This window comes from Galeopterus variegatus, unplaced genomic scaffold (genome assembly GCF_000696425.1).
Source record: "Galeopterus variegatus unplaced genomic scaffold, G_variegatus-3.0.2 Scaffold1103, whole genome shotgun sequence".
Lineage (NCBI taxonomy): Eukaryota > Metazoa > Chordata > Mammalia > Dermoptera > Cynocephalidae > Galeopterus > Galeopterus variegatus.
In genome coordinates, this window is record NW_007727214.1 from 219,048 (window position 1) to 238,209 (window position 19,162).

Below are 19,162 nucleotides of genomic sequence, written 5' to 3' on the forward strand. Positions count from 1 at the left end.
TATTATGGTATTAGTGTCTATTTCCTTCTTTAGGCCTAATAGGGTTTGTTTTATAAATCTGGCTGCTCCACCATTGGGTGCATACATATTCATGATTGTTATGTCTTCTTGATGGATTAGTCCTTTTATCATTACGTAGTGTCCCTCATTGTCTCTCTTTATGGTTTTTAGTTTAAACTCTATTTTGTCAGATATGAGAATAGCTATTCCAGCTCGTTTTTCTTTTCTGTTTGCATGGTAAATCTTTTTCCATCCTTTCACTCTTAGTCGATGTGAGTCTTTATGGGTGAGGTGGGTCTCTTGAAGGCAGCATATAGTTGGGTCCTCCTTTCTCATCCAGTCAGCCAGTCTGTGTCTTTTGATTGGGGAATTTAAGCCTTTTATATTAAGAGTTGGTATTGAAAACTGTTGATTTATTCCTAGCATTTTATTGATTGTTGTTTGGTTGTCTTAGGTGTCTTTTGTTCCTTGCTTTCTGATTTACTGTTTGTTTTCTGTGTTTGTTGGTTCTTTGGGTTGTAGATAGCCTTTTTATTTGTTTGTTTCCTCTTCATGAATTCCATTTTTATTATACAAAGTGGGTTTTGATTTTTCTTGGGTTTTTATGGTAGAGGTAGTTATTTTTCAGGAACCAAACCCAGTACTCCCTTGAGAATTTCTTGTAAGGGTGGTCGTGTGGTGGTGAACTCCCACAGTTTTTGTTTGTCTGAGAAATATACTATTTGCCCTTCATTTCGGAAGGACAGCCTTGCAGGGTAGAGTATTCTTGGCTGGCAATCTTTGTCTTTTAGTATTTTGAATATATCATCCCATTCCCTTCTAGCCTTTAGGGTTTGTGTTGAGAAGTCTGACGTTAACCTGATTGGAGCCCCCTTATAGGTGATTTGGCGCTTCTCTCTTGCAGCTTTCAAGATTCTCTCTTTGTCCTTGAGTTTAGTCATTTTGACTATAATATGCCCCTGATGGGGGCTCCCTTACAGGTGATTTGACGCTTCTCTCTTGCAGCTTTTAAGATTCTCTCTTTGTCTTTGAGTTTTGCCAATTTGACTATAACATGTCTTGGAGAAGACCTTTTTGGGTTGAATATGTTTGGAGATCATTGAGCTCCTGGGATCTGAAGATCTGTGATTTTTCCTATACCTGGGAAGTTTTCTGCCACTATTTTGTTGAATATGTTTTCAATGCAATCTCCTTTTTCCTCCCCTTTTGGAATACCCATGACTCGGATATTTGAGCACTTAAAGTTGTCTGATATCTCTCTCATATTTTCTTCAATGCCTTTGATTCTTCTTTCTTTCTTTTTTTTTTTTTTTTGTCTGCTTGTCTTATTTCAAACAGCCCATCTTCAAGTTCAGAGGTTCTCTCTTCAACTTCCGCAAGCCTGCTGGTTAAACTGTCTATTGTGTTTTTTATTTCGCTGAATAACTTCTTCAGTTAGGCAAGTTCTGCTACATTTTTTTTTTCAGAACATTGATTTCCTTGTATATTTCCTCTTTCAGGTCCTGTATACTTTTCCTCGTTTCATTATGATGTCTAGCTGAGTTTTCATGTATCTCATTCAGTTTCCTTAGAATTATCACTCGAAATTCCTTGTCAGTCATTTCAAGGGCTTCTTGTTCTATAGGATCTAGAGCTTGAGAGTTATTATCCTTTGGTGGTGTACTTTCTTGATTTTTCGTATTTCTGGTATCTTTTCTTTGATGTTTATTCATTGTGGCTGGGGGTTTCACAGTCCCCAGGTTTGACACTATTGCCTGACTAAGATGTTGCTGTGGTTGCCAATTTGGTATGGCTATCTCAGTGACTGCTCATTTGGCCACTAGTGCCTTGCGTGTGTGGTTGCCTCAGGTCTTGGGCCTCTCCGGGGAGCCACCTCTCTGGTCAGCTTGGACTCTGCTGGAATGCTGGATCACGGGGCGGTACCGCAGGGTGTGTGGTCTCTGCTGAGCTTCCACCTCCCGTGCTGGACTTCTGCTGTTCCGTGCACTCTGGCCCGGGCTGCTGGGATGCGCTGAGGCACCGCAGAGGGTGTGGTCTCTGCAGAGCTTCCCCTTCCCTTGCAGGATGTCTCCCTGCTCTGCGCGTGCTAGGCCGGGCTTGGGATGGAGCCGGGTGGCCGTGGTGAAGCCTACCTGCTGCTGGATCACGCGGCGGCCCCCCCACAGGGTGTGTGGACTCTATGGAGCTTCTGTCTCCCTTGCTAGATGTCTCTGTGCTCCATACACATTGGGCCAGGCTGCTGGGTTGCACAGCAGCAGTGTGGTCCCCGTGCAGTTCCTGCCTCCTCTGCCAGACGTCTCCCTTCTCCAAACGCACTAGGCCGGACTGGGAATGGAGCCGGGTGCCTGCGGTGAAGCCTACCTGCTGGATCATGCACTGGTGGCCCCACATTGTGTGTGGTTTCTGCAGAGCCTCCGCCTCCCTTGCGAGATGTCTCCCCACTCTGTGCTTACTGGGCTGGGCTGGGAATGGAGCCTGGTGGTGGCGGTGAAGCTTATCTGCCGGTTCGTGTGATGGCGGCCCTGCAGGGCATGTGGTCTCCGCGGAGCTTCTGCCTTCCCCGCTGGACGTCTCCCTGTTCCATAGGCACTTGATGTTATGTTTTTATAGTTTAAATTGGTTGATTTGTGGGAGAGAGTGATGCTAGGGACCGTCTATTCCGCCATCTTGACCGGAAGTCCCAGTGCTTGCTTTTTGCTGCTAATGATTCCAGCTTGGAAGCATCTACATGCAATAATTCCTTTAGCCTTGACTGCAACTTGGCATTCATCTCTTCAAAGCTGTCACACCACTCATGAACTCTCATAGCATTTTATAGTGTAGTCCAAAACAAATTATTATGCATAATTCCATATTCAGTTTCTTTATTTGATGATGTCAATCATCAAATAAAGGTGAGCTTTCTTTCATGGCAGTATGTGTCTTCAATTATCATTCCTGATAAAATCAGGTGAACTTCAACAATAAAAACATCTCCATTAAGGTCACAAAATATGCTTTGTGTTATGTTGGTACTTTCAAATTTGTTAAAGCTTGTTTTATGACACTGGTTATGTAATTTCTTGATGAATATTCCATGTATACTTGAAAAAAATTTGTTTTTTTGTTGTTTTTTGGTGGGGTATTTTATAAATGTCGATTTGGTTGATAATGTTGTTATGATAATGTTTGGTATTCAGAACTAGATCGATTTGGTTGATAATATTGCTCAGTTCTTTATCTCTGCTGATTTTGTTTACTTGTTTTATTTCTTACTGAGAGAGGAGCATTGTAATCTACAGTTGTGAATTTGTCCATTTCTCCTTTTACTTCTATGAGTTTTTGCTTCATGTGTTTTGAGGCTCAGTTGTTATGTGTGTGCACATTTAGGATTGCTGTGTTTTTGGACAGTTAATCCTTTTTTCATTATGTAATGTCCCTCTCTTTCTCTGGCAGTTTTATTTTCTTTGTAGTTTACTATGTCTAATTTTTTTTTTTATTATTATCTTACGGTCTACTTCCAGATATCTGATATTAATATAGCCACTTTGGCATTCTTTGGATTAATATTTGCATTGTATGAATTTTCCCATCCTCTTACTTTTAACCTACCTATCTCATTAAAGTGTTTTTTTATTTTTATTTTATTTTTTCCTTTTGTCTTTTTTTTCCTGACCGGTAACGGATTGCAACCCTCGGTGTCGTGCCCGTACCATGACTGGCAACCCTCAGTGTCGCGCCCACACCGCGCTCAGCCAGTGAGTGGACCGGTCTCTATATGGGATCTGAACCCTCGGCGGGAGCGCTGCCACACTCCCAAGCGCCGCACTCTACTGAGTGCGCCACCGGGCCGGCCCTAAAGTGTTTTTTTAGACAGCATATAGTTGAGTCTTGTTTTTTTTATCCATTGTTACTTTCTCTTTCTTATAATTAGTATTTTTATTCCGTTTACACTTAATAAAGTATTGATATGTTCGTATTTAGGTGTTACTTGTTTTTCTGTTTCTTCACTCCATTTTTTCCACTGTTTCTATTTTCATGCCTTCTTTTGGATTGTTTGAATATTGTTTAGCTTTTATTTTAATTTTTTTTTGTTTTTTGGTGGCTGGCCAGTGCAGGGATCAGAACCCTTGACCCTTGGTATTGTAACACTGTGTTCTTAAGAAACTGAGCTAGTTGGCCAGTTTGATTGAGTTATTTTGTTTTGGTGGCCGGCCTGGGTGGGGATCTGAACCCATGACCTTGGTGTTATAAGGCTGTGCTCTAACCACCTGAGCTAATTGGCCAGCCCTGAGATTTTTTACTGTATTTCTTTGTACATTCTCTTAGTGGTCTCTGTAAGGATTTAAATATACATACTTGGCTGGCCATTTAGCTCAGTTGGTTAGAGCACAGCCTTGTAACACCAAGGTCAAGGGTTTGGTTCCCCATATTGGCCAGCCACCAAAAAATATATATACACACACGCACACACTTAATTTTCCACATTCTACTTAGAATTAATATTTTACCACTTCAAGTGTAATGTAAAAACTTAACCATTATATCAGTCCCTTTACCCTTTTCCTTTATGTTGTAGTTATCATATGTGTTACATTTACGTTCATTGAAAACCCCATCAGAAAATACTATGATTTATGCTTTCAACCTTTCTACGTGTTTTAAAGAGTTTATAAGAAGAGAAAAACAGCCTATTTTATTTACTCAGATATTTGTTATTTTTTTGCTCTTCCTTCATTCCTGATATTCCAAGTTTCCTTCTATTATCATTTCCCTTACATCTGAAGGAGTTCCTTTAGCATTTCTTTTAAAGAAGTTCTGCTAGAGATGAATTCTCTTAGGTTTCCTTTATTGAGGATGTCTTTATTTCATCTTCATTTCTGAAGGATATTTTTGCTGGCCATAGAATTCCATATTGATATTTCTTTTCTTTCAGTACTTTAAATATTTTGTGGGGCTAGCCATTGAGCTCACTTGGTTAGAGTGTGGTGCTGGTAACACCAGGATCAAGGGTAAATTACCTGCTAGGTGCCAAAAAAAAAAAATTCTGCTGCCTTCTGTCCATCATGGTTTTTTTTATTTCGTTTTGTTTTGGTGGCTGGGTGGTTTGGGGATCCAAACCGTTAACCTTGGTGTTACAACAACATGTTCTAACCAACTGAGCTAACTGGCCAGCCCTCTTCCATGTTTTTGATGAGAAATCCATTGCTATTCAAATTGTTGTTCCCCTGTATATGATATATTGTTTTTCTCTGGCTCTTTCAAGATTTTTTTCTTCATCTTTATTTTTCAGCAGTTTATGATATGTCTATATGTCAGCTTCTTTAAATTTGTTACTGCACCCAAGTCCAGCTGCTTGCCCCCTATAAAAACCCTTGCTTGGCTTGCCAAAATCTGTTATCCCAGGACATTCAGCTCCTGGCTTAGGTTCACCAGAACCCAAGTCTTGCTGCCTGAACCAAATGAAAACAAAAGACTGGAAAGTCAAATGTTGGCAAAAATGGAAGTCAGCTTTTACTCAGGAATACCAGTGACCTGAGGAGAGATGTTAGGCTAACCCACCTCTCTAGTAAACCCAAAAGAGAATGGCCAGACTAAAGCCATCTCAAAGACTCATATTTATTTATTTAATTAATTAATTAATTTTTTTTTTTTTTCATGTCCGGCAACGGACTGCAACCCTCAGTGTCGCACCCGTACCGGACCGGGACTGGCAACGGGATTGCAACCCTCGGCGCTGCGCCCGCCCCTCACTCAGCCAGTGAGCGGGAACTGGTCTGTATGTGGGATCCGAATCCTCGGTGGGAGCGCCACCACGTTTCCCAAGCGGCGCACTGTAGCAGTGCGCCACCGGGCTGGCCCTCAAAGACTCATATTTATTGAGGGTTTTTTAAAGAGGACATTGAGAGAATGGAATGGGGGAAGTGAAAAACAGGAGGGAGGGGGCCATGTTAGACGCCAGGTGCAAATTCTTGCCAAGGCTACTTCTGGCTTCTGCTCTCATCCTTGATGCTATCTTAGGGTCTGGCAGAATTTTGCTTTGGGGTAGAATCAGCACAGCTTTATTGATGTCTTCCTTAGTTTCTCAGGATCTGGAAAGTTCATGTCTCATGGCAAGTCTGCAGCTCCAGGCTGACTGGGAAACAACTTTACATTTATGTAAATAATGTCGCCCCATAACCAAGGTTTAAAATATCGCCATGGGAGAAAGGGGAACTCAGAAATACATGCTAAGAAAAAAACTGTAGTGTTTTTTTTTTTGTTGTTGTTCTAAAGCTCATGCTGTTTTAGGTCCCAACATGGCTTCAGTCCTGCTCACTCCAACTAATTTACCCCTTTGGGGTATGATGAGCTTCTTCAGTCTGTAAGTTTATGTCTTTACCAAATTTTGGAAGTTGTCAGCCATTATTTCTTCAGAGATTTTTTTCTGGGCAACACTATTTCTCTTCTCCCATTGGGACTTTTATGACACAACTGTTAGGCCATTTAGTATTGTCCTATAAGTCCTTGAGGCTCTGTTCTTTTTTTCTTTTTCTAATTTTTTTCTCTCTATTGTTGAGATTGAGTAATTTCTACGGATAGATACAAGTTTGCTGACTTTTTCTGTCTTCTCAATTCTGCTGTTGCACCCATTCACTGAATTTTTTATTTTGGTTATTGTATTTTTCCATTCTAAAATTTTATTTGGTTCTTTTTTAAAAAAAAAAAATCTTTTATTTCTCTGCAAAGCTTTTTAGTCTTCTATTCATTTCAAGAGTGTTTGACTTTATATCTTGGAGCATGGTTATGATAGTCACTTTAAAGTTTTCATTGGGGAGTTCACAGCATCTGTGTTATCTGGGGTTTGGCATCACTTGATTGTGTTTTTCCTTGCCAAATACTGAGATTTTCTTTATTCCTCATTTGTCAAGTAATTTTTTGACAGTATGTAGGCAATTTTGAATATTATGTAATGAGATTTTCAGTCTTGTTTAAATCCTATGGAGAATGTTTATTTTATTTTATTTTTTTAGCAGTTAACTGGATAGGCTCAGGTATCAGTTTTCCTACTTGACTTCTGCAGACTGTGGTTCTACTGCCAGTTTAATTTTTAAACCTTTCCAGTGCTATTTGGATCTGTCCCACTTGTGTATTACTGGGTCCTGGGGGGTGATCTTCTCTTGTAATTTAGTTCTCAAAAGTTGTAGTATGATGTTTAGGGTCAGGTTTATGTATATGGATGACCTGAAAGGTGAGCCCAGGAGTTCATATACAATTTTATGTGATTGTGTTTTTGAGTTCCCTCCTCTTTTCAGTCTTCTCTACACTTTCTGGCTCCAAGAGGTTTCCCTTCCTCTTCCTCTGGCTAGAAAGCCTGGCCTTAATTTTTCCATTCTATTGTGCACTTCCCATGACTGTGTGCCCCCCAGGACTGAGCAGCAAGAGAACGGGGAGAGGAAAAAAGCAATAAAGAGTCCCCTGACATTGTTAGGACCACAGTTCCTCTGACCAGAGATAGGAGTTCCCCTCCCTCCCAATTTTAGGTACCTGCTTGGCTGCCACTGCAACTGCTGCAGGATTGCTTGAGAGCTGGGATGGGAAGGAATGGAAAAACCAAACAAAAGAAACAGGGAATTTCCCCAACTCTTTCTACTATAGGATCAACTGTCTTTTTGATAGAGATAAATATATAGATAGCTTCTCCTGAAGCTTTTTCTGTCCACACCGAATGGCCAGTTCTGGGCTTTATGCTGCCTTTGAGTTCAGGCCAGGAGATACCAGAAGAAAGAAAAATGAGAAACTCACTGCTCGTTTGGTGGTATTTCGAGTTCTGGTTTCTTTCTCCCATCTGCTTGCAACCATTAAATTTTCAGTGTCCTCTCATGGCTGCTCCATGAATTCTGTTCTAGGTTTTTCATTGCATTCAGTGGGACAGACAGAGTGGAGTGTGTTTACTCCATCTTAACAAGAACTATCCTCTCTTTATTATTTTTGAATGATTAGCATATTTGAAGAACTATGATGTACTTTACATAGATTATTTTATTTAATCCTCAGGGGAGCTATAACTGTCCATAATTTTATAGGTTAGGCAATGGAAGCTTAGAATGGTTAAGTTACTTGCCACATTGAGTTACTTTTGCCACATTGGCACAGGTTATAAGTTACATGGTTGAGATATGGTCCCAAATCTGTGTGACTCCAAAGTCTGTCCTTTAAAAGTGGTTCCTGGATGCCAAGTAAGAGAGTAAAACCCTGGCTACATTGTCAAAGAAACAGACATAATTTGGTGTTTTCCACTCCTGTGCTCACCAAGAACTCTTATCAGAAACAGAACTTACGTTGAGGACCAAGTGAGTTAAAAACTACGGTGATCGTTTTTGAAACTAAAAGGCCTTCCTCACAAATGGAGTTAAGCAGGAAAGCGGTAATCGTGTAAAAAAATGCACTAATACCACTTCTGTGATTAGAAATCTGAGTCAGGATTATTGTATTGTAACATCATTTAACAAATTGATAAGATATTTTTCTCTAAGGTAGGTGGTCATTCCTAAGATCAGTCCCAAAGAGAAGCAGTTTTCCCATTCAGATCTCCAAACAGCCAGAGCTTTAAGAGAACCATTTCTGATCTTGTCCTTCATGCCTTACCCCATAATTATTTTGTAGATTAGGTAATATATGAAATATGTAAGATTCAGAAAACAAAAATATATTGATAGAAAGAGTATATATTTTAGTTTCCTTTTGTAATGTCAAAGGACAACATTACAACAAATTTAAAGATCTAAGTTGGCTTTATTACAATTCTAGAATTGGTCGTTCCATAAAATAGAGTAAGTGTTCCAATGAGCTGATCAAAAGAGGTTGGGCTTTATACACAGAAACAGGGCTGAAGAAAGCAGACACAAAGAACAGAAAGCAGATTGGTCATTTCAAAGTTACTTACTTTGTAAGTTGGAAACGAGGAGACAGAACAATGGAAAAATAGCTGACGAGTTAACATCAGGTTACTCCTTTTTCTGTAAGGATTAAAGGAGAGGGAACTTCACTATCATGCTTATTGAAGATATAAACTGGCCTGTTTGGGAAACCGGCCGTTATCTCTCTTTCCTGATTTCTTGGAAGGTAAAGCAACAACTTAGTTTGGGTTTGGTGATGTGGAACTTTAGTCAGAGGTGACTCTGTTTTGATTCTTTAGTCTGGCCTTTTGGAGCCTAGTGCAAGAATGTAGTCCAAAACAAGGGCCTTCTGTAATTCTTTGTTGCTGTTTCTTTTGTTTTACCTTATTGGCCTCTAATTCTGTTTTTTGTTTTTGTTTTCTGGCTGGCTGGCATGGGCATCTGAACCCATGACCGTGGTGTTATAGGGCTATGCTCTAACCAACTGAGCTAATCAGCCAGCCCAAGCCTCTTATAATTCTTATTTAACAAACAGGAAGACAAATCAGCCTGAAGTAGAATACATATTTGGAAATTTAAAAGTAATCCTTTTATCCTAAAATGAAATGAAATCAGTTGAACTAGGTTCTGCTCATCTCTACCAAGTTACATTGTTAGATGACATGTAAAAAGAGGTCCTAGAGCTTTGGACATGAGAGAAGCAATCCAGGCCACTTTTAGGAAAATAAAGCCCAGAGGGAAGTTATCAAGTTGGAATCTTTGCATGTGTTCCCCTTCTCACCACATTCCAAGAAAGAATCACTAGTAATTATGAGATATGTTCCAGGAAGCCCTGAGGATGATGGAAAAATGCAGCAATTAGTGTTTTGTAACCTTAATTGATAATGTGGCCCCTTTACAAGCTCCACCCGGGTTGGCCAGGTCCAGTTCATCCAGACTGAGGTATAACATAAACAATGGACTTAAATTAACAATTGACAATTCTTGAGCGCCTATTCCGTGTCAGGTACTGAGATGAGACAACTGATAGGTGTTCATCACCTCTCCTACTAAGGACTATTATCAAGAAATACCTGCCTGTTTGCCAGGATGGTTAGATCTGGGGCTTTTTCTCAGAGGCTCTCCATCTATTTGTGTTTTCCTTCTGCAGAAGAGATCATTTAGGAGAAATGGTCATCATCATACAACTGGAGCTGTTAGAGACTTTGGTATTTATTCCATCTATCTCCTTACAGAGCCTGTGAGAAGCAATGAGAGGAAAGTGAGCGTCTCGCCCCTGGTAGTGCTCTTGCTTATTCCCCAATTAAATATGAAATATAAGAAGATTAAAGTTACTCATAAACAGAAGAATAAAATATAGATAGGCATTTCTCTTGTCCTAGAATGGAAGGTGGGCATTTCTTTATTTTTTAATTTTTTTATTGAATCATAATTGATTATACTTATTTTGGGGGTTCAGTGTTGACATATGTTGATCAAATCAATATTACTAGTATGTATATTGTTACAAATTGTGCTTATTCTTTATGACCCTTGTCCAATCTCTCCCTCCCCCCTCCCACCCCTGATAACCCTAGATTTCTTCTCTCCTTCTGAAAGAGTAGTGGTTACTCTGTTGATTTGTTGGCTAGATGATCTGTCCAATGCTGAGAGGTGTGTTCAGCTACCCCAATATTATCATAGAACAGTTGCTTTTTCTGTCACTCTGGAATGGGCTTTGTGGAGAGAGACATCCCCTTCTTTTCTTTGGTCTCTGCTGGACATTCTCCTGTCAATGCACTCCAGGGGCTGGTGGACCATTTGCATGGTGGTTGTGACGTCTCGCCACTTTCGTGGCAGCTGTGGTTATTGTGGTGGCTGTGGTGAGCCACCCACATGGAAGTGATGTTTTTGGTATGCTCCTTGGCGCTGGTGGTGTGCCTGGTTGTAGGAGGGGTCAGGTTACCACTCCATACCTTGGGCCCAAACATGGGCATTTGTAAGAGTTAAAACAACAAACAAAATTGTAAAGACAAAGGAGAATAATTCTGATTATGTAAAAATGAAATCCTGTAGGTGCCATAAAAAAACTAAAAGGCAAATGACAGACTAGGAAAAATGGCAAATTGTTGATAACCTCATAATATCAAAATTTACAAAACAGTAACAAAAAGATGAAAAGACAGTTCAAAAAGGGGCAGAGCATGTGAACAGAGAAAACACTGATGAAGTGTAAATGATCAAAAAATTTTTATTGCTATTAAAAAATGAAAATTAAATATAGATTCCTTTTTTCCTCCTAATTAGCCAAGATAGAAAAAGAGAGAATATTCTTTGTTGTTAAGGGTAAGGTGAAATAAACACTTTATTCTTTTTTTAAAAATTTTTTCTGGCAGCCGGCTGGTATAGGGATATGAACCCTGGGCCTTGGTCTTCTAACACCGTGCTTTAACCAACTGAGCTAACCAGCCAGCCCCCAACACTTTTTTTAAAAAATTGAGATTTAGGAAGTTCTGATTGAGATGGTGGAATAGACGGTTACCAGCGTCACTCTGTCCCACAAATAAACCAATTTACAACTATAAAAATGTAACATCAGCCAAGCTGGGGCCGCTGGAGCTCAGGGGAAGAGGAGGAGAGATCTATGGAGTTCATGAAGGTGGGAGAAGCCATGATAAGAGAAAGAAAAAGCTGCCCTGAGCATTTCGGGCCACGGCTGCGTTAAGGCTCGAGTTGCTGAGTGCATGGAGCAGGAGCTGGCAGAAGCCGCAGCTGTGCCCTTCAGATGGAGTTACTTGGAGGCAGCAGGAGAGAAGAGGACCTTGGTGGCCCCCAGGACAGCAAGACCACTAATAAGGTTCCCATGGACCCATGCCTGAGCGAGGAGCCAGAACAACTGAAAAAAGGAGCCACTCAGAGGCTGGTGAGTTATTGCAAGGGATGGCACTGGGCCTGTCCCATGGGAAGTGTTTGGAGCATGGGTGGTGGGCGAGATGGGAACACCAGGAGAACACTGGGACACAGCAAGGATAGCCGACCTGCCCCCAGTCAGCACAGGACCACTCAGAGGAGAATGGTTGGGAATGCAGAATTGCATGGGGTGCAGTTTGATGAAAAGACTCAGGCCCAGATCAAAGATTCTACAGAACACAGACCCACCGGGTCTCTGGAGAGCCGGAAGTACCTATAAGATCAACCATTAAACCCTGAGCTGCACAAAAAGCCTTCCCTAGGGAAACAGCAGCAAAGCAGCAATTTAAACAACCACACAGCTCAAGTACAGGTTCCCACAGGAAGTTCCCCTGTGTTAGAAGCAAAGGACAAAAAATTAGTTCCAGCCCAGGCACACCACCAGATCCTTGAGGCCTGCCTGGGAACGGGAGGCTTGGATCTGGGGATTGGACCCCACTCCCACTTCCCGGCAAACTGTGCCAGTGCCTTGGGGCCAGCATGGGGATCCGAGGTATGGAGAAGGGGACCTCTCTTCCACAACCAGGCACACCTAGCCAGCACCTTGGGTCCTGCCCAGTGACCCAAGGTGTGGAGCCGGGGACCAGACCCTACTCCCACAACCAGGCACACCATGCCAGTGCCTCGGGGCCCACCCAGGGACCCAGGGCATGGAGAAGGGGACTGGACCTCTCTCCCACAACCAGGCTCACCAAGCTAGTGTCTTGAGGCCTGCCCAGGGACCCGAGGCATGGAGAAGGAGACTGGACCACCCTGCTACAACCAGGCACACCATGCCAGCACCTTGGAGCCCACCCAGGGACCCAGGGAATGGAGAAGGGGACCAGACCTCTCTCCCACAACCAAGCACACCACACCAGTGCTTTGGGGCCCGCCGGGGACCCAAGGCATGGAGAAGAGGACTGGACCACCCTCCCACAACCAGGCACACCATGCCAGTGCCTCAGGGCCCACCTGGGGCCTGGAGACAGGGATTGGACCCTCTTCCCACAACCAGGCATGCCACACCAGTGCCTTGGGGCCCACCCAGAGACCTGGGGCATGGAGAAGGGGACCAGACTACCCTCCCTCAACCAGACACACCGTGCCAGCGCCTTGGGGCCCACCCAGTGACCTGAGGCAAAGATAAGGGGACTGGACATCTCTCGCACAACCAGGCACACTGTGCCAGCGTCTCGGGGCCTGGTGTCCCGAAGCATGGAGAAGGAGACTGGACACACCTCCCACAACCTGACACATGGCACCAGTGACTTGGGGCCTGCCCAGGGACCAGAGACACTCCACAACCAGGCATACTGCCAGTGCCAAGGAGCATACCAGAAACAGCACCTCCATGTAGGTGGCCCACTGCAGCTTCCGTAATAACCATGGCTGCTGCGAAAGCAACTAGACATCACAAGCACCACACAAATGGTCCACCAACCACTAGAGTGCATTCACGCAAGGAGAGTCACCAGCAGAGTCAAAGAAAAGAAGAGGATGTCTCTTTCCACCAAGCCCATTTCAGAGTGACAGAAGCAGCATCTGTTCTATGATAATATTGGGGGACTCGATCACATCTCTCAGCATTGGACAGATCATCCAGGCAACAAATTAACAGAGTAACCATGATTCTTTCAGAAGGAGAGAAGAAATCTAGGGTAATTAGAGGGGGGAGGGGGAGGTAATGGGGGAAGGGGAGAGATTGGACAAGGGGCATAAAGCATAATTACAATTTCTAACAATACATATGCTAGTAATATTGATTTGATCAACATATCTCAATGTTGAACCTCCAAAATATATATAATCGATTTTGATTCAATAAATAAAATTTAAAAAGAAAAAAAGAAAAAAAATTGAAATATAAGTCATATATCATAAAATTCATCCTTTTTATTTATTTTTATTATAAATTTTTTTGGTGGTTGGCCCATAAGGGGATCCAAACCCTTGACCTTGGTGTTATCAGCATCATACTAAGTTCATCCTTTTACAATTCAGTAGATTTTAGTGTATTCACAAGATTGTACAACTATCATGACTAATTCCAGAACTTTTTTTTTTTTTTTTTTTAAAGATTACCGGTAAGGGGATCTTAACCCTTGACTTGCTGTTGTCAGCACTACGCTCTCCCAAGTGAGCCAACTGGCCATCCCCATATAGGGATCCAAACCCATGGCCTTGGTGTTATAAGCACTGCACTCTCCCAAGTGAGCCACTGGCCAGCCCCAAATTCCAGAACATTTTGATCATCTCAAAAATAAATCCAATACCTATTGATAGTTATTCCCCATTCTGCCCTTCCCTTGACTCTTGGGAACCACTGATCTTTTGTTTCTATGGATTTGTCTATTTGTGAATATTCTGTTTAAATGGAATCATACAATGTGTATCCTTTTGCATCTGTCTTCTTTTGCTTAGCTTAATGTTTTCAGGGTTCATTCATGCTGCAGCAAGTATCAGTACTCTATTCTTTTTTATGTACAAATAATACTCCATTGTATGGATAATGCTACATTTTCTTTATTCATCTGTTGGTGGACATTTGGGTAGTTTTTACTTTTTGGCTATTATGAATGATGCCGTCATGAACATTTATGTACAAATTTTTGTCTGAACAGATGTTTTAAATTTTCTTGGGTTAATTGGGAGTAGAATTTCTGGTTTATGTGGTAAGTCTATGTTTAACATCTTGAGGAACTGCTGACTGTTTTTCAAAGTAGCTATACCAGTTAGATTCCCACCAGGAACATATGAGGGTTCCAATTTCTCCACATCCTTGTCAACACTTGTTATTGTCTGTCTTTTTGATTATAGCCATCCTAATAAGTATGAAGTGGTATTTCCATATGGTTTTGATTTGCATTTCCCTAATAACTAATTATGTTGACCATAATTTCATGTGCTTGTTAGCCATTTTATATATTTGGAGAAATGTCTATTCAAGTCCTTTGCCCATTTTTTTTATTGGGTTATTTGTTTTTTTAATTGTTGAGTTGTAAGCATTCTTTATATTTTCTGGATACTAGACCTTTATCAGATATATAATTTGTAAATATTTTTCCCATTCTGTGGTTTGTCTTTTTACTTTCTTGGTAATTTCCTTTGACTCACAAAAGTTTTTAATTTTGATAAAGTTCAATTTATCTATTTTTTCTTTTGTTGCTTGTGCTTTTGGTGTCATATGTAAGAATTAATTTATTGTCATATCTAAGGTTGTGAAGTTTTACCTCTATGTTTTCTAAGATTATTATGATTTTAGTTCTTACATTTAGTCATTGATCCGTTTTGATTAATTCTTATATATGGTGTAAGATGGGGGTCCAACTTAGTTTTGTGTGTTTTTTGTTTGTGATTAGCATATGGAAATCAAGTTTTCCTAGCATCATTTGTTAAAGAAACTGTTCTTTCCCTTTTGAATAGACTTGGGACCCTTGTCAAGAATCAATTGGCCATAGATGTATGGGTTTATTTCTGGACTCTCAATTCTACTCTATTTGTCTATGTGTCTGTCCTTATGCCAGTGCCACACTGTTTTGATTACTGTAGCTTTTAGTAAGTTTTGAATTCAAGAAGCATGAACTCTTCAATTTTGTTCTTTTTTTTCAAGATCATTTTGACTATTCTGGACTCCTTACAATTCCATATGAATTTAAGAATTGTCTTTTCCATTTCTTTTTTTTTTTTTGTCCTCTTTTGAGACCGGCCGCGCCGCACTCAGCCAGTGAGCGCACCGGCCATCCCTATATAGGATCTGAACCCGCAGCGGGAGCGCTGCTGCGCTTCCCAGTGCCGCACTCTCCCGAGTGCACCACGGGCTCGGCCTGTCTTTTCCATTTCTGCAAAAAATTTTTGATAGGGATTACGTTGAATCTGTAGATTGGTGTGGGTAGTATTGACATCTTAATCTTAACAACTTTAAGTCTTTCTATTCATGATCACATGATGCCTTTCCATTTATTTGTCATCTTTAATTTTTTTCAGCAATATTTTTTAGTCTTCACTGTACAAGTCTTTTATCTCTTTGGTTAAATTCATTCCTAAGTTTTTTTTATCTTTTTGTTTGTTTGTTTGTTTTGTTTTTGTTTTTTTGGTGGCTTGCTGGTACAGGGACCCAAACCCTTGGCCTTGGTGTTATGACACTGTGCTCTAACCAATTGAGCTAACTGGCCAGACTCTTTTGGATGCTATTTTATATATATATATATATATATATATATATATATATATGTATATATATTTGCTGCTGGTACAGGGATCGAACCCTAGACCTTGTTGTTATTAGTACCACATGCTAACCAACTAAGCTAACTGGCTAGCTCAGATGCTATTATAAATAGAATTTTCTTAATTTCCATTTTGGACTGTTCATTGCTGGTGTATAGAAATACTAATCTTTGTGGGTTGATCTTATACTCTGCAACTTTGCTGAATTTGTTTATTAGCTCCACTAGAGTTTTGGGGGATTTTTTGTGGTTTTTTTTTTTTTTTTTTTTTTTTGGTTGATTCTTTGGAATTTTCTGTATATATAGGATCATGTCATTTACAAATAGAGATAGTTTTACTTCTTCCTTTCCAATATGGGTACCTTTTATTTCATTGTCTTACCTAAGTGATCAAGCTACTTCTAGTACAGTGTTGAATAGCCCTGGTGAAAATGGGCATCTTTGTCTTGTTGCTGATCTTTGAGTGAAAGCTTTTATTTTTCCATCATTGAATATAATGGTAGCTGTGGTTTTTTTTACAATGTACTTTATCATATTGAGGAATTTCACTTCTGTTCCTAGTTTTCTGAGTGTTTTTTAATCATGAAAGGGTGTTGCATTTTGTCCAATTGAAGTCTTTTCAGCTTCAATTGTGATGATTATGTGTTTTTTTCTTTTGTTCTGTTAATGTGGTGTGCTGACATTAATTGATCCCTGAAAAATACGAACACTTAAAGGATGAGCAGAGGAAGAATCAAGTTAGCTAGTTTTGTTGAGGATTTTTTTTTTTTCTTTTTGTCTTTTTTCGTGTCCGGCAACAGTATCGCAACCCTTGGTGCCACGCCCGCACCTCGCTCAGCCAGTGAGCGGGAACCGGTCCGTATGTGGGATCTGAACCCCCGGCGGGAGCGCCGCCGTGCTCCCAAGCAGCGCACTGTAGCAGTGTGCCACCGGGCCGGCCCTTGTTGAGGATTTTTGCATCTACCAATTACCCCAACTATCTGATCCAAGACTACAGTTGACTTGCTTTTATGTTTGTTATAGTTGACTCCTTTCTTTCTGAAATACTCTTGATTTCTGAGGCATTACACCCTCCTGGTTTTCTCTCATTTATAGGCATTCCTCTATTTACATTAGAGGTTCTTCCTCTGCTCATCCTTTAAGTGTTTATATTTTTCAGGGATCCTTGGGAGGCTCCCATCCACACCCAAACTTGTATGATCTTTATATGCTGGCAACGCCCAAGTCATTGTCTCTGGATAAAGCCATTCCTCTGATCTACATATGGAGCCACCTCCTGAACAGCCCCTCTGGAATGCCCCAGAGGTAGTAATACCCAACAGGACTCACAGGTACCCAACAAGACTCACAGGTCTTTCATGTTTGGGCTTCTGCTTACCTTTCCAGAGACTGCTGAAGTTGTTCAGGGACATTCCAATCTTAAGGAAAGAGGTACAGTTTTGTATTCAGTTCAAATCCCAGTTATGCTGGTTTCTAGCTCTCTGTACTTAGGTGGATTCTTCCTTTTGTCTCTGTTGCCTCATTTGTAAAGTGGGAATGAAAATACTTGGTATGAGAATTAATGACAAGGTATGTAAAGGTCTTGACCCATACTAAGTTCTAAATAAGCTGCATATTTAATGGTAGTATTGGTCAGACATTAGGGGATACCCTACAAGGAGATGGAAAATAATACTAAGTTCTCCATTGTTTCTGCTGATGCTGACTTGTGCTTCCATCTGGTTTCTGGGTGAGGATTTGTGTCACAGACACCAGATGTAAACTGGAACCTTGCTCTAATAATCCTGTTGGCTTTGGTCTGTGGATTTCTCTCTACGACAAAATCTTTTTATTGTTTTAAAACGTAAACCCTTTTTGGTTGGTGATCCAAATTGGATGTTATTCTGCTGTATAGAAAATGGTATTAATTACTGTGTTTTGCACTCAGTGTTTGCCGTAAGGTGATCATTTATTTTCACTTAGGTAATTGTGGTTTTCTATTCCCCCCGTCTTTGTGCTTCAGATCTTGGCTTTATACCATTCATGAAAGAGAATGGAAAAAGTATATCCATTAAAAATCAGATTAGAATTTGTTAAAAGAGAAAGCTTGGGGGCCGGCCCGGTGGCGCACTGCTACAGTGTGCCGCTTGGGAGCCCAGCGGCGCTCCGGCCGAGGGTTCGGATCCCGCATACAGACCGGCGGCTCACTGGCTGAGTGAGGTGCGGTTGCAACACCGAGGGTTGCGATCCCATTGCCGGTCCCAGTCCGGTACGGGCACAACACTGAGGGTTGCGATCCGTTGCCGGTCACAAAAAAAGACAAAAAGGACAAAAAAAAAAAAAAAAAAGAGAGAAAGCTTGGAAATCTAGGTATTTAAGTGCTCTTTAACAGTGCTTTGAAATGTTTTGTTTTTAATATTGATGCCCTTGTTTTTAATATTGATGCGACACCTATCAATGAAATATTTCTACATCATGTTCATATTTAAAAACACTAGACCCAATAATTATCCTTTTTAAAATTTCAATAATCAATTACTAAAGCTATAAATATCTGAAATCTTTCAATCAGAATCAAAGGAATTTTTAGTTTGAATGAGGTATTGGAATGGAAAATTTACTGTGTTTTTAAGGCTCCCTCTAAGCTCAAAAACTAGGTTACTATTTTATGTGACTTCTTTACTAAATTCACTTTAAAATGACTTAAAAAGCCCTTTGACTCTTTCTTTCAAATGATCTTTTTCTCCCAATACTCTCAAATAAGGAAAGGTACCCTAATCTAGGGTGCAGTTATTGTATCGATCAAGCTTTAGTAACTCCATGGCTTCATTGACCAGTTGTAAATGGAAGGAAGTATGTAATTTGCAAGATCTCGCTAGGTTTGGTTTGATGAAGGGAACGGGTTTGATTATGCTCGTTTCCACGTCACAAGCCCTTCAGCATTTAAAGAGTTAAATACGGGGCTGGCTTCAGTCAGGAGCCCTGGAACCGTGTCCTCAGGAAGCCACAGGGGCCCCAGAGGACGAGCCCGGGAGGTCGGGGGCCGCGGCTCCGCCCGCGGGGGCGGTGCTGGCCCGGCTTCCCCGCGATCCCGCCCTCTGCGCCGGGCGCCCCCGCGGCCTCCGCGGTAGTTTCTTCTGATGATGCAAACGCTCACTTCCCGCATCC

At 41.1% G+C, this 19,162-nt stretch overlaps 1 protein-coding gene across 1 annotated transcript in view; it reads left to right on the plus strand.

Annotated features, from left to right (window-relative positions):
- Nucleotides 1-19,162, plus strand: part of SPAG1 (sperm associated antigen 1) — a 71,564-nt gene that overhangs the window by 31,888 nt on the left and 20,514 nt on the right. The gene's annotated exons all lie outside the window — the stretch shown is intronic.